Source organism: Orcinus orca, chromosome 13 (assembly GCF_937001465.1).
Source record: "Orcinus orca chromosome 13, mOrcOrc1.1, whole genome shotgun sequence".
NCBI lineage: Eukaryota > Metazoa > Chordata > Mammalia > Artiodactyla > Delphinidae > Orcinus > Orcinus orca.
In genome coordinates, this window is record NC_064571.1 from 88,676,882 (window position 1) to 88,693,692 (window position 16,811).

The following is a 16,811-nucleotide window of genomic DNA, read 5'->3' on the forward strand; positions in this document are numbered from 1 at the left end:
GAATAAAAACTGATACAGAGCAATTAACACTGACTTATCTTGGATACGTTATTGAACTTCAAGGATAATGGAAGGACTATTCAAACATTAAGTAAGTAAAGCAAGTCACTTTCAAAGATCAAAGTGGTGAACCAAACAAATAGTTTCTGTCTGCATAGACCTCACATTTCAGTGGGGAAGAAAGACAATGGAAATATCATACAATGATTGGCAGTTTTAAAGATTCCTGCAAGGAAAAACAAAGCCATATAAGGAGATAGAGAATGACAAGGAGTGATCTCAATGGAAATCTTCTTAGTTCATAAAATGATTCCATCTTGGAAAAACTGTACATTTGTTAAGATGTGTTTCTCCTCTGGACACTGTACGGTAAATAGGACGCTTATCTATGGAGCTGGTTGATAATAAGCTATAGTCAACTGACCAAACTACTGACCAAATAATTCTCTGTTTGATGGAGACGAAGAAAGGTAATTCCATCACCAAGGAAGTTCCTGTCTGGATCAACTTTCAGTGGATAAATGGGCTGACTTATTACAGAGCAATTGAGCATTGGCTGTTATTTTTCTTTTTTTGACAGAAGTTAAAATATTTCATCAGATGTGATAGAGATAATACCCAAACATCCTGCCTTGATTCCCCACCCCCTTACGATGAAATTTCACACAGTAATTATGTTATATTGTATGGAAATTGGAATTTTACAGATGTAATTTCAGCTACTAATCAATTGACTGTGATTTAATCAAAAAGGAGATTATCGAAGGTAATAAATGCAAATTGCCCAAACTGATAAGTTTGTGATGATTTGCTATATAGAAAGAAAAAAACTAGCATGGTAATTTTATTGTGCATTCCACGTAAAGGCAATGATAAAAATGCAAGTGGTGCAAATAGTGTAAATAGCCCATAAGGCAGAAACTCAGATTTGTTCCTTATTTGCTGTTAACTGGATTTGTGATGTGGATGAGAAATGTTTTCTCACTGACTTAGTTTCAGAATTTGTAGAACAATGAGGTTAGACTAGCTGCTGTCTAAAATACCTCTCACTTCCTACAATCTATGACACACTGGGTGATTACACCTGTCAGGTGTAAACTTTCAATCACATCACCTAACGTGACATTCATTACAGCCACCTTTCTCAGTGAAGGCATCTCATTGTCCAGAGTGGTCACTCCATGGATTTTGTTGGCTCAATTTGAGGCAAGCACCCAATGCTTCAGATTCCTAATATATACCCACATTGTCTCCATGACTCATTTTGGGAGACATGATAATTTATTTATCTTATTTTGAGAGGCATCATTAATTTGGGGAATTTGGATAGAAGTGTGAAGTTATATTTTCAAAATGTTCTTCCCCCACGTTGCCCCATTCAACCTTGCCCTGGTTACACTTCCATAAGCACCCTTTTAGGCTATTAAAGAAGACATTTATTTTGGTACTTGGTCATCTGGCCCAGAGCTTTCATAATTAATAAATTATAGAGGAAATAAAACAATAGGCGAACAAATGACAATTATCTTAACTAATTTTGCTTTTACACTCTACAAGTAACTTCCTCAGTCTACCCACACACTCCAAGACCTCAGATTCCTAACTCCAAATTTGGATTGAGAAGCCTCAACTATGTGCTGGGAAGGAGTAAACCAACTCTTGTTGAGGTAAAGTGTAAACCTCTATAAAAAGAGTGAGATTCTTCAGTGATAAGCAGTTATAACACACAGTGATACTAATAAATACTTGTGATTGATGTATGGAAAATTATCCTGCTTAAAGAAAATTATCTTTAGCATACTGCTAGCATTAGATGAATTAGGAAATAACTGAAGATATAATCAAAGCTTTAAACAAATATGTTTAGCATTACGCTACCTAAGATAGCCACAGTATATAAATAGGCAATGATTATCAGTAGGTAATTGGTTAAGTAAATTATGCCACATTTACTTAGTAGAATAATATAGTCATTTAAAAGATGGTTATTATGTGTTAATATAGAAAACTATATATGCAAAGGAATAAAACCAAATTCTTCTGTAGTTATATTTGAATGAAAGGATCATGAGTAGATTTTATTCTGTTTGCTTAACTACACTTTTAGGCCGTATTATATGACTGTTTAGTTCATATGTAAGTTTAAAAAATTTTTAAACCATGCTAAAACTATACCATTTCTAGATTTATTACTAAGCATCATGCATGTTGTAACTCGGTGTGCAGTGGTATATGTGTGTAGTGTGTGTGTGCATGTATGTTGTACTCTGTGTGTGCATATGTACTTGCCATCTCTCCTGTGGCCTTTGTTGGCACCATCACTGAGGTCAGCGAGGTATGACTTGACCCAGGCATCCGTAGACACCTGGCAGATCTGCCCTGTGAGTCAGTCCTCAGAGTTGCATGCAGGCGGATGTACTGGACACCTTCCCAACTCACCACGTGAGTCAACACCCTTTCCCTTACCCAGCAATGCCAGCTCCGTGTCAATGGAGAAAGCATGGTGGTCAGCAAGGGAGTGCTAATGACATCAGATCATGAAGGAGGCTAAGTGGAGATAGGAGACTGGCAATGGATTTCTCTGTGGAATAACCTGGAAGGATTCCTTCTTTGTGGAATAACCTAGGAATGTTATTGTAGAAAGTGCAGTGGCCACTTAACTCCTACTCCTGCCATGAGGGAATTTGGGGTTCGGGAGAGGAAAGGGTGTCTAAGACCTAGTGGGAAGAAGCAGAAATAGAGAGGAAGGAGCCCATGATTCAGAATCTCATGTCCTGGGTCCACATCTTGAGTGTGCCCCTAAGTAGTGTTTCCCTTGAGCAAATTACAGTCCTCCTGAACCAGTGGTTATGGTCATTAATCTCATGTTTACTAAGTCAACGTTCTCAAATGGTCCAGCCCTCTCTTTTATCTAATCACAGTGTTGCCCTTTCAGAATTTATGGTCCACTTTTGGCAGAATTGGGTAGTTAGACTTTGCTCTCCTGAATCTTTATATGATAATCCATGATTCTTTTCCACTTCTTTGCCTTTCCCTTCAAAAAAGTCAAATTAACCTCATTTTGGAATGTATAGCCTGTCTGTTTCCTGCCACTTCAACCTCTTACCTAAGAAAGGTAACTGAGGGCTGTGGTAAAATCAAAGACCGAATGTCAAGGTACCTTTTCCTCCTGTCACTCTCTGGAGCAGATGAACTTTACCTTGACAAGAGATTCTGTAATGCACGTATTGTTATATTTTGGTTTCTACTCATTTACTTAACCAATATTTATTTGGTGCCAGTTCTGTGCCAAGCTCCATCCTACGTATTGGATTAAATAGACATGGTCTCTACTCTCATGAATAAAGTTTCACTTGAGAGATGCTCTCTGGAGAAAACAGGCAGAGTGCTCTGAGGACCTATTAAAAGCTGAATTGTGCCCCTCCCGCAAATTCGTATGTTGAAGCCCAAAGCCCCAGTGCCTCCAAATGTGACCTTACTGGGAGATGGGGTCTTTAAAGAGGTAACTAATGTTAAATGAGGGCACTATTGTTGGCCCTAATCCAATATGACTGATGTCCTTATACAAAGAGATTAGGACACAGACACACACAGAGGAAAGACCACCGTCAGGACACAGTGAGTTGGGGGTCATCCACAAGCCAGGGGGAGAGGTCTCAGCAGAAACTAACCCAGCTGACACCTTGACCTCAGGTTTCTACCTCCAGAGCTGTGAGAGAATAAATTTCTCTTGCTTAAGCCACATAGTTTATGCTACTTGACTATGGCCTAGTGCTGAGGATTTCCCGTGAAAAAGACTCACTCTTCTTAAGTTTTGTCTCCTCAATCACTTTCTTATTTAAGGGATATGAAAAGATGCTTGTTCAAACTCTTTTGGGAGCTTGTTTCCTCCAGAATCTCTTTCTTTGGTCCTTTCTGTTAGGAGATTGGCAGTATATGTCCAGATGTAAAGTCCTGCATGAATTCAAATAAATCTTCAAGGCTCTCTGTGAACTTCCTGTCACTTTTCACTCTTTAATTTCTCCTGGTGCACTTAATCCCATTGTTTCAAGCACTGTGCCTTTCCCTCCTTCTTTTCTTTCTCCTGGAACATGGAAGTCGGCACCCTCCCTCTCACCTCTCCCCACCTCCTCAGCTGGCTTGGACCCCTTGCTTCCCTTCTTACTTCTACTTCAGAAATAGCTACTTCTTTTGAAATTCTCTCTGTCCAAGGTTTCCCTGCTGCTTTATTGCTACGTTTTTCAACACTGGTGACTTTCCCTGTTTCTTATCACCTTAAATAGTTTTTACCTCAACGTGAAATGCACATTTTCCTCCTATCAGACCTTGCATTCCAGATCCCTTTCTTGACTGCTATTCTGTTTTTATGGCTTTTCATTTTGAGCCTCTACAATGGTGGGGTTTTTTATTATAAACTTATTGGCATTTTGAGTTGATAATTCTAGTCAAGAAATTTCAGAAAGTCTACCAGGCAGAAACATTCTCTATCCATCTGTCAACTAGCAGTTATATTCCACATTTGAGGAGAGGGAGATCTCAGAAATCAAGGAAGATCATTGAATAGTTTAGGGGCAGATGCACAAATGATGGATAGGAGGGGAAACACCTCCTTTCCACACTCTCGGCATGTGCCACTCACTGAGAACTAAATGGATTTTATCCTCTATCCCAGAACTATGATCTTACATATATTTTGCTAGTAAAGGTTTAAGCCCCCACCCCTTACACACACACACACACTCATACACATCACTCCCACCATAGCCATATGGATTTGGCAATTCCCTCAGGCCAGGAAACCACAGCCTCATAATTTTTACCTCTTCTACTTGATGATTTTTGAAATTATGCCTTCCTCTATCTTTGTTATGCTTTTGGAATTTTACCAGTTACTGTAAATCAGCAGGTTGCTGTTTTTTTAATACACTTGGAAAATTCCACTGAAGATTCTTTCAATCATTTTTCTGCCCCATTTCTCTAGGATAGCAATTTGAATCTTTTAGACAGATTCCAAATCTCTCCTGAATTTCCCATTTCTTCACTCATTTTACCTGTCTTTTTAACATCCAGGTTATTTGGGGGGGTCTGACTTGCTGATTTTTCTCTTAACTATGAGCTACATTTTATTTCTTCTTTATAATTCTCATAATTCTTGATAGTATGCTAGACCTTATCTCTGAAAGTACAATAGAATTAAGTTAGTAAATAAGCGTTGAAATCATTGGAAATATCCATATTTGTAATGATCTTTATCACTTATTCAATGGACATTTATTTAAACCTCATGATGTGAAATTCACTTTATAACACTCTAGGAGATGAATATCCATTGTCAGAAATGAGAGTCTACAGTGCAGGTGGCTGAGGAGCTGCAAAGGCCTTAGGAGAGACTTCAACGGGCTTCAGGGGAAATTGTATGGCAATAGTTTCAGGGCATCAAAATTCCCTTGCAACAGCATTACCAACCTACCTTTTGTATTTCAAACATCTGGCTATCTTAAATCAGGGAACCTCGACATAAAACTATGTTTAAGTATATAGTTCCCCAAATGTGAGAAAGACACATCTAGTACTACATCTGCACTGAATTCTTGAGGGGGAGGGAACTCTTTAAGGAAGGAATCATTGATATCAACAATATTTTGTTAAAAGTTAGATATGCCCCCAAATACCATCAATTTGTGTAAAAAGTAAAATTCAATTTCCTAAAAAAATGACCTAAACATTTCCATGAATTTATATTTTTTGTCTATAGTATTAAGAGTTGGGGTATGTTTTGCTACTAAGACCAGGCACTAAAAAGGAAAAAAAAGAAAAACCTCAAAATCCAAAATCTGCTCTGTAATTTGACACTTTTGCTTTCTTGGATTTCAAGGGATCTTTAATCCAGAGAAGAGAATCCAAGAGGGAACAAACTACCATTTTATGAGGAATACATAAAAAGAATTCTCTAGTATGAGGGGGCACTGGGCTTTTCCTTAAACTCCAAAATGAAATGTTAGGTTTTACGATACTGTTCAACCTCAGGAGAAAAGAAAACCAAAAAGAAGGAAAGAAAACTGGAGACAGCTCTCAGCAGAAATCAGTTCCATAATTTACCAGTTGCTATTAAAGTAACACTGCCTTTTATTTGCCCTAAATTTCTCTTTTATACATTTAGTCTATTCTACCTATTATAAATAATCTGAACTGTAGATTACTTTTTCCTGATAATCTGTTTACTCAATAATTTTACAATCAAAACTAAACCAACTACTTATTTAGAAACTAAGGAATGAAGTATACTTTAGTGATTTTTACTTTTATCTAAAAGTATTAGAAGATAGTTCAAAATATGTTAAAATCAAAAGTTCTATGAATTTTAATTTGTACAACGATAGTAAACATAATGACTGCTTCGTGCAAATACTTGATGTATAATAGATATAAAACTGCCTTTCCAAAATATTTTTTACTCAGACCTGACAATGTTTGGCTATTTATATGATAGTTACAGAGAAAGTTTTAACTTATATATTAATATGGAATTAGGTTGACACGTGTGAAACACATTTTTAACACACATCCTAATTTCAGAGAGACTAGAGGAATCATTACTTCCTGGGCAAACCCAGGATTTCCCATTATTTTAAACAAAGAGAGATTCAGCCAAACTTAAGGAATGTTTCTCAGAGCATAGATAGACATGGAAGATGCCATTCATGTTCAAGGAAGGTATGAGTTTAAAAAATTACCAAAATAGCATTCCGTTTGAATATGTTATGGGTGTAAATACATAGCCAATGATGACAATGTCTGAAGAATTTTATCAACAGTCTGAGTTTAAGCAAATGCTTCACATCTTGTTATCTCAAGCAAACAGAAGCAAACCTTTCTGAAATTAACTTCCCTTTACGTGAATTGAACAGTATGTTTATTCAAGAATGAAGATGACTTGTCTATTTTTTTCTTTCTGTATTAGTGGGGTCTCCTCACTTGGCAATGCATTCATGCCAAAGACGTCTGTAGTTCAAGCTCAGAGTGAAACAGAAATTGCAGTTGCACACTTTGTACTCAGAAATTATCGGTGTGGTGCCAGCTCCTGAAAGAAACAGACTTGCTTCTTGGCATATTCCGAAGAGGGCAATTGTTCAAAGAAAAAATGTAATGCAAAGCATGTAGGGTAATGTTATGTAAATAAGCAGTAAGACTTACTGTAGTTATGGCTTTTTTTATTCATTCCCTTAGCTCTGTGATTTTTGCCTTGAAATTTCTTACTTCGAGTTTCATGCAACCTCATTATTTCTTCTTGGCATTTTCTTTGAGACACAACAGCTGCACAATATTGATAAACTCTAAGAAGGTTAGAATATACCATAGCCATGGCTTCAATTTAAATGCACCATATATAGAAACTCTTGAGTTTGCACCATTTGTGTTGCAAAATCTTCACCTCTATTTTATATTAAAAATGCAACATCTAAAAACTATACACAGTAAGTCTCTCAAAGCATCTTTATTCTAACATAATAATCTTCACTTTTACTATATTATAGTTGAATTTGATAATAAAATTTAAGCCTCAAAAATGATGAATAATTAGTCAAGATGGATCTAAAAAATGTCTTCCTCAATAATGTCATTTTTTTCTAAAGTTCTTCTTTCTCCTTTCAATACAAACTCAAATCATCTGTTGAGGTCTTATTAAGAAAATCATATCAGGAAAAGGACAGAATCACTAAGCATAAAATTATGGGTGAAGTCACAAAGGAAAAGGAAATGATATATAGATTTCTATATATATATAGTTTAGTTCTAAAACTAAAAGCAAAAATAACAACCATTTGATAGAAACAACTAAACAAATAAGGAAGACCTGGGAAATATTTGCAACAAGGGTTCAAAGGGAAAAACTATTTTAAATAAATAGCTCTTAAAAGGAAACACACAAAAATCCTAACACAAAAATGGACAAAGAGGATGTACAGCTAATTTACAGCAAAATAGGAAGTACAAATAGGAAGTGTATAAAATCCTACTTAACTCATCAATAATCAAAGCCATCTATAACAAAACACTATTAGCCAATAGTAGTGAAGGTGCAGAAGGACAGACACCATCAACCCTGGTGGTGAGACTATCAAAATGATTTGCATACCATTCTGGAAGGAAAGTTGCTAATGAATATTAAAAGCTTACTAGGATCATTTTAAATACTCATGGTTTTCCATAATCCATAAAACAACCCTGTGAGTTACTGATAGTCTTGTCTCTGTTTTACTTATGATGAAACTGACACAGATGAGGTTAAGCTGTTGTTCATGTCACAGGAGAAGGAGATCGACAGCAAGGCCAAAGCTGGGATTTTAATCCAAGTCCTCTGATTCCACAGCTCATGCTCTTAATACCATGCTCAAACACCTCTGAGAAGAAACAGGAATTTGGGAGTGGGCTGGTGGCAGTATACTGGAATCAGATGGAAGGGCGTTTTGGAGATGGGCAGGTCTAATTAGAAAAATCATACAAGACAGAAGGTATTAGCCGGGGTTTATGAGACAATCAGTGGCAGCAAATGTCCAAGCCAATCCACTTTTACTGACATGCATTATAATTTTCAGTTTTAAGTGTTTGCATTTGTTTTTCAAGCTAATGTATTGCCCTAATAGCCACATTCTTTATGTTAACAATGCTCTACAGAATGAAGGAATAGGAGATATGTTTCCTTACTACATAAATTTCATCAAGGCTCTAGGCAAGTGGAGCCCTTATTCATCTGAGTGGCAATGTTGAAGTTACACTGAGATTGTCATATCTAATAGAACACAAGCCTAGTGAGGACAAAGACCCTCTTTGCTTGCTAATGGCTACGGCTGTATACTAAGCACCCAGCACAGTGCTTGAGCATATGGTGAGGGCTTTGAAAACACTTGTTAAGTGCCTGAGTGAATAAGATGCTTGAAATTGCTGTTTAATCTATTCATAACCCCGTTTTCATGAAATCCTTGTCTGTAATGTAATTTCATGGCCCCTCTGGACTGTGAGTGAGTAAGTGAGGTCACATCAGGAAGCAAGACAATGCTGATATTTTCCCAGACAGAATCCCACATCCTCAAAGTGAGCTGGGCAGTGTCATCACAGCAGAAGAGCTCTACGCTTCTCAGGTGCACCTGGAGTTCTAAAAGATGATGTTCTACTGTGGGCTCAGAAAAATGAGAGCTTCAGAAAGGACAGTGGTTTATTTATCCATGCTCTGTGAATAACAAGTGAGTTTTGATCACTTTAAAAACAGTATAAAGAAGCTATTAAAGGCATAATTCTTTAAGAGAAAAATGATATAGTCTGAAGGTAATAGTAGTCTGGAATCTTGGATTTCAATTCACCTCTGCCTGTACCCAGAGTTGAAAATCACTCTGAGTTTATTTTCCTTTATCTGGCAAATAAATAGGTTTAACTACATAATTTTTAAAATACTTTCCAGTCCCATTGCCTTATGACTTTTTGTTAGGGTACCACATTATTGTATGCAAATCAGACAGCTTTCCTAATTCTGTTCTCACCTTCTCATGTGAAGTAAATGATGACAAAATTATAACATAGAATTGTCATTGTCTCCTCATGAGTATTGGGCAATGGCATTAAGGGAAAAGACAAGTTCTTCTTATGGCCAAATCCCTTCCATAAATTTATATTTAGATAGTTAACCCATAAGGTGAAAGTCTGCATCATTATATGAAGCATGATATAAAAATACCAGTGGTATTTTGTTCACTGACCAGAGTACAAAGTGGGAGAAAACCTCATTGCATAGGCACTAGAGTCAGACAGCTTCAGCCCAGAAACACAGTTCCAACAATTTTAGCTCTCTGAATTGGGCAAATAACTTAAACCTCATTTCCTTACTTATACAAAAATAGGGTGATCATATTTATCTCAAAGATTACTGGGAGTTTGTTGTGACATTTGACACACAGTAATTTTTATCATTTAAAATAATGGGGGAAAGTTTTATTGATAATAACCAAACTGGAAAAATCTAAGTGTTCAACAGGGAAATGGGTAAAAATATATGGCATTTTCATACAATGGAATATCACTTAGCAATAAAAGAATTAAAAACAATACACAGAGCCTCATGGATGAATCTCAAACACATTATGTTGAGCCAAAAAAGCCAAGCAGAAAAGGGCACTTATATTTATAAGTCAATTTATATGAAGTCTGTTATGGGCTGAATTGTATGCCCCCCAAATTTAATACTGAATCCCTGACCCCCAGTGCCTCAGAATGTGACTGTATTTGGAGATAAGGTATTTAAAAATGTGATGAAGTTAAAATGAGGTAACTAGGGTGAGCCTTTATCCAATGTGGCTGTTGTCCTTACAATAAAAGGAAATTTGCACAGAGAAACATCAAGAAATTTCATGCACAGAGGGAAGACCACATGAGGACACAGTGAAGAGATGACCATGTACATGTCAAGTAAAGAGGCCTCATGAGAAACCAACCCTGCCCACACCTTGATCTTAGACTTCCAGCCTCCAGAATGTGAGAGAATAAAGTTCTGTTATGTGAGCCCCCCAGTCTGTGGCACTTGGTTATGGCAGCCTGAGCAAAGTAACACAAAGTCTAAGAATGAAAGTTGGAACAGTGTGGCTTCTAGGAAGAAAGATTGACTGAAACAGAAAACTAATGAACTTTATGGATGAAAGTATGTTCTACATAGGTATTGCATCAAAAGTCATTAAATGGCACACTAAAGTATGTGTATTTTGCTGAATATACATCTTACCTTAAGAACACTAATCTCTACATGGAGGTTGCAGTGGACCAAATGATTGTGTCTCCTCAAAATTCGTATGTAAAACCCTAACCTCCAAGATGATGGTATTAGGGCCCTATGGGAGATATTGATACTTCAGTCCTGAGGGTGGGGTCCCCATGATAGGGTTAGTGCCCTGGTAAAAGAGACCCCAGTGAGCTCCCTCACCCCTTCCTCCATGGGAGGACACAGGAGAAGACGCCATCTATGAGCCAGGGAGAGGGCTGTCACCAGACACTGAATGTGTCAGGGCCTTCATCTTGCACTTCCCAGCTTCCAGACTGTGAGAAATAAGTGTTGTTCAAACCACCCAGTCTTTGATATTTTTGTTAACGATAGAACAGACTGAACAGGCTAAGATAGACCTATAAAGATTTTCCCAGCTGTGTCTAGCTTTGTATTTGTTTGCATACATCTACTCTGAAATAATTGATTATTCTCAGAAGACATTATGAGTAAAATTTTAAATATGTATATATTTAAAATTTTATATATAAATATAAATATATATATTTTATTTATGTATAAATATATATATTTAAAATTATATATATTTCCATGTTTTTATATATTTAAATATATATATTTAAAATTTTATATATAAATATATATTTTTATTTATATATATATATAAAATTTTATATATATATATTTCCATGGTTTGAAAACATTTTTGTGGTGGGATAGCATAAGTTTCATTGGTGATTTTTTTTTTACTATTTTTATTCATTGATTTATCTGTTCATTTTTTAATCAAATAACTAGTGACTCTACATGCATTATGAGTGGATACAGAAATCAGTAAGACTTTCTCCCCAAGTCCTCTTTCCAGGGCTCATTTTTAATAAAGGAGATAATATAAACAATCTTAATACAAGGCAGAAAGTGGCTAATGACATTGACTAACAAGGAATAAATCTGTGGGTATCAAGTGGTAAAGAAGATCTGAAACTGCGAGGCCTTCATGACCATTGAAATTGAACATGTGCATCACAGTAGAGCCCCAGTTGTGCTCATTGTGTGAGTGAGTGACCTCACAGCAGGGTGTTTTGAAAGGCAGAATGAAATAAAGTACATTAAAGCAGTCAGGCACAGCACACAGTAGCTGTTTAAGAAATGTGTCTCCGTACAATTTCATGATACACATACTTTAAAACATGCTCTTAAAAGTAATGATAAATTTAATCCTTTTCACTCATCAAAGAAAAATACTTCTGATTTGTGAAAATGGGTGTTCATTTCCTTGCACTGCCATGAGAAAACAGAACTCTAATGAGGCAATTTAATTTGCACTTACAATGTACTTGGTGTATTGGCATTTATAGACATTAGTACAGCTCATAAGGAATTCATTAATGATCATGGTTGTAATGATAGCCCCTAAATAAAACAAGGTGAATATTTGGTTTTCTTTTCTTTTCTTTTTAATTGAAGAGCAGTTGATTTACAATGTTGTGTTAGTTTCTGGTGCACAGCAAAGTGATTCAATTATATATATAGATATAGATTCTCTTTCATATTCTTTTCCATTATGGTTTATTACAGGATATTGAATATAGTTCCCTGTGCTCTACAGTAGGACCTTGTTGTTTATCTATTTTATATATAATACAAATCTTAAAAGTTTAGTCTTAAATGAAATCTCTTCATTGGCTCCCTGAATAAATTCAGGCTGATGACCAAGGTATACAGAACTCCTTGGGAGTGGGCACCCTAAGTTCCAGCCATTTAGAACCTTCTGACATTCTTCAAATGTGTCAGGTGACCACAGAGTACTTTGTCCCCACTCAGGAGATTCCTTTGTTCTCTCTCTCCACAACCCTCCCTCTCAGAGTCTCCTAGTCAACACCCACCTGTCTTTGATGCTCAGATAGAAAACTGCTTCATTCATGAAGACCTCTACTCTAGACGTTTGATATCTGTAAAAATTTCCATCAAAGGACATGCATCACTTCATTAAAATTTGGGGTTTAGAGCTCTCTTTTTCTCTCTCCTTGAAGGAGAGGTTATTTTGTGCTTCTTGTTTGTAGCCCCATTGCCTGTCATGGGACCTGTGCACATGATAATGTGCTCTCATGTGATAATTGTGAGATGAGTGTATATGGATAAATGAGTGAATTGATGGATGAATCAAAGAATGAGTGCTTTTCGTGGCATGTATGGAGTGAAGATGGTGTTGGGGAAGGAGTGGAGGAAAAACATAATCTTTAAGGTTCCACAGTAACAAATTTTCCAAATATGTTTTCAAAAAATAACACAACACAAGATTTTAGGGCTAAATGTTGTGCATTTTGTGTAAAGGATACATTTATCCCAAGGGAAAGAGGAGATGACTTACTATTACTAATCCTGACCACAGGTATATTTCATAGAAGAATGCATTTTTATCAGATAATACTGCTATATCTTATTAAAGCAAAATTTACATATACTTTTTTTATTTTTGAATTTTGTTTATTTTTTATACAGCAGGTTCTTATTAGTAATTTTATACATATTAGTGTATATATGTCAATCCCAATCTCCCAATTCATCCCACCACTACGAACCCCTCTGCCACTTTCCCCACGTTGGTGTCCATATGTTTGTTCTCTACAGCTGTGTCTCTCTTTCTGCCCTGCAAACCGGTTCATCTGAACATTTTTCTACGTTCCACATATATGCATTAATATACGATATTTGTTTTCCTCTTTCTGACTTACTTCAAGTAGTAAAGAGATTTTGAATGAGTTAGCTCACATGGTTCCTAATAAAAATGGGAAACCGTTATTAGGATGTTGTCATTAAAAAAGACAGGATTTATAAAAGAGCCAGAAAAGAGAAGAGAGGAAACACACACACACACACACACACACACACACACACACACACACAAAGCCTGAGAAAGGGGAGTTTTGCCTTTCCTTGAGGAACAGATAGCTGAAACCTAGTCTGGACGGGTTAATCTAGTGAAGTTCCGAACTAATCAGGTAAACGTTTTTGGCTATGTGTGGATGCTCCAAAAATTCTTCAGAGTTTAGTGGTGAAGTGAATATGGCGGCTTTTCTTTGTGTACATATACATTTTATTCTAGTCATGGAATTAGTCGATGCAGAAAGGAGAAAATCAACTTACAACGTGAATCAATGCATCCTTAAAAAGAGGAACTGTCAGTGCAGTGGGGTCCACACAGCCTTGATGTATGTCACACTCCAACTTAAAACTTTCTAGCCATGTCTTAAAACTACATAGTGACCTGTATTTAGTCCTGACCAGGTGCTCGGCTGTGTTCTAAGTGCTTTGCTACCATATTTTACTCAATCTTACAATGGCCTAATGAGACAGGCATCGTTAGACCCTGTATGCAAATGTAAAAATCCATGTCCAGAGAGGAAAATGAACTGGCTCCACACATATGTTGAGGAAGCAGGGAAGCTTGGTCTGTGAAACCAGTGGCTGAGCTTTTAGTCTCTTCCCTCTGCTCTTTTGCGACGCTTGCAGAGCTGCCTGACCTGGGGCTTCATTTTTGTCATCTCTAACATTTAAGGGAATTAGGAATTTCAAAACTTTTCTTAAATACTCATTGTTTTTTGTTTGTTCTCTTTCTCCACTGGAATGGGGATTGGCCAAAGTCGCTCTCACAAAAATACTGTAACTGAAGATAGATACACATTTTTGTCATATACGAAAACACTCTCAGAAGTGGCTGCATACTCAGACGCTGTGATCATCTGTTTACACAGGATAGGATTGATGAGGCTTTGACCTTGCTGTCAGGATAAAGATCTTTGATTATCTCGCCCTTACAACTGCAATTGGACTTGGTCTGTTTCATATTTTTGGGGAAACCTTGTCCGTGCCACTAGAGAAGTGTTAAGGTGACAATTAGTTCAGGCGTGATAGCTCATCAGAACACCATGGTCGACACCAACAATGGGGATTTTTTAAATAGTTGCAATGATCTGACTCTCATTACAAGAATTTTTGTATCATTTTATTTAATTAAAATAAGAAATTCATTAAATGTCATGTCTGAATTATGGCAACAACTGTGAAAATTATTTCTCTGTCTCCACCCTCATGTCTTTCTAATAAATTCATGAGACTGTGGAAATAATGATCTTTTAAAATGAAGATATGGGCATTCCATTCCTGTGTTTAAATATATGGATAAATCTTACTGACTTCAAAGGGGTCTAACCTTCCCAACAGGACCTAAACGTCCATCAAGACCTGCGTTTCTACCTGAGCTTGCATCACTCCCTGCCTCCTTGTACCCTGATGTCCAGGAATCCTGGGTGGTGTTTCTCCAACATCTCAGCCTTGACCTTGTTCTACTGTCTGCCAGAAACCTCTCCCCTCACCCTCATGCAGGAGCAATTCCTACAAAGAAAGGAGAAGAAGAAAAATATTATTTAATAACTCATGAACATATTTGAAAAGCATTGAAAATATATTATAGATATAATCCAGAAATGTTTTTATTATGATTGAGTTGGCCTTATTTCAGTAGTTCATAGTGAGTTTAACATTGTGAAATGTGTCAGTGTCAATCACCATACATATTTTTATTAATTTATAAAAGATAAATACCATGTGATCATCTCAGTACATCCTGAAAAATAATAGATTCAGCAATGATTTACAAGAAATATCATAGCAGACTAGGAAAAAAAGAAATTCCCTTAACCTGAAAAAAGTTATGTGTAAAATACCTAGAAGCTACATAATAGTAGAATATTAATTTAGGATAAGTCAGGAATATTGGCTATCTATACTTCAACATCCCGCAGGAGGCCTTAGCCATGCAATAATTCAAAAAATGGTAGGGATTAAAGTTCTCAAAGTTTGGAAAAGGAAACCCCAGACTATCACTATTTGCAGATGATACAATTATCTAAATCTGGCTGCCTAAATTTTTTATTTTAGATTCTTATAGAAAAAGGTACCATTTGTACAACACATTGTATACTCTTGGCTCCAAGGCTCTGGTAACCCTAGGACAAGCATAACTGATTGGATAAAATTTTCAACATGTTTACAACTCATTGAAGGCATCCCAGTAGTGTAGATTTGGTCTACGAAAAATCACAAGTAGTAGAAACAAATTGTTAGAATTTAAAAGTAAGTTTAGCTGGGGGGTTATTTATCTTCCCTCTCTGCATTGGTGAGGGAGACCTTCCAGTTGTAGGGTCACAGGGATGGCCAAGCACAGGACACCCAACACGGGAAAGCTGAGTTTAACAGCTGTTTATTAATCACAGAGTCTCAGAGCCTGGGGAGGAGGACACAGCACATTACACAGGCCACACGGGGGCTGCGCTTGGGAACAGAGAGAACAACCAGGGCTTACAGGGGGTGCGCTCTGGAGGATCAGTAGGGCCAGGTGTCCCTGGTTCCCACAGGTGGATGTGGTTGGTTTGTTTGAATAAACCCACGGGCTGGCAGGAAAGCAAGGCCACTTCTCCAGGATGAGCAGGAACTGGGCCTGGTTCCCTTGATAAGGAGGGTTTGTCCAGGGGACGTTGTCTTCAGGACCACCGCAAGGAGGGGGGCTTGCAGGTGGGCATTCAAGGTCACCTGGTTTTCCCAGATGTCATGACAGCATATAATATCAGGCTTTGATTTTAGTTCTTATACCACAAGGGGCCAGATCTAAAATCCTCATTAAAAAGTCACTTATATTTCTATACATCGACTACAGCATTTGGAAAACACAAAATTTTAAATAATTTTTACAGGGCTTCCCTGGTGGTGCAGTGGTTGAGAGTCCGCCTGCCGATGCAGGGGACACGGGTTCGTGCCCCTGTCTGGGAAGATCCCACATTCTGCGGAGCAGCTGGGCCCGTGAGCCATGGCCGCTGAGTCTGCGCGTCCGGAGCCTGTGCTCCGCAACAGGAGAGGTCACAACAGTGAGAGGCCTGCGTACGGCCAAAAAATAATAATAATAATTTTTACAAAAGTAGAAACAAGCAGAAAGAAACCAACAATAAAGGTATCAGTAGAGACTCAAAACCATTCTGAACATAACTAT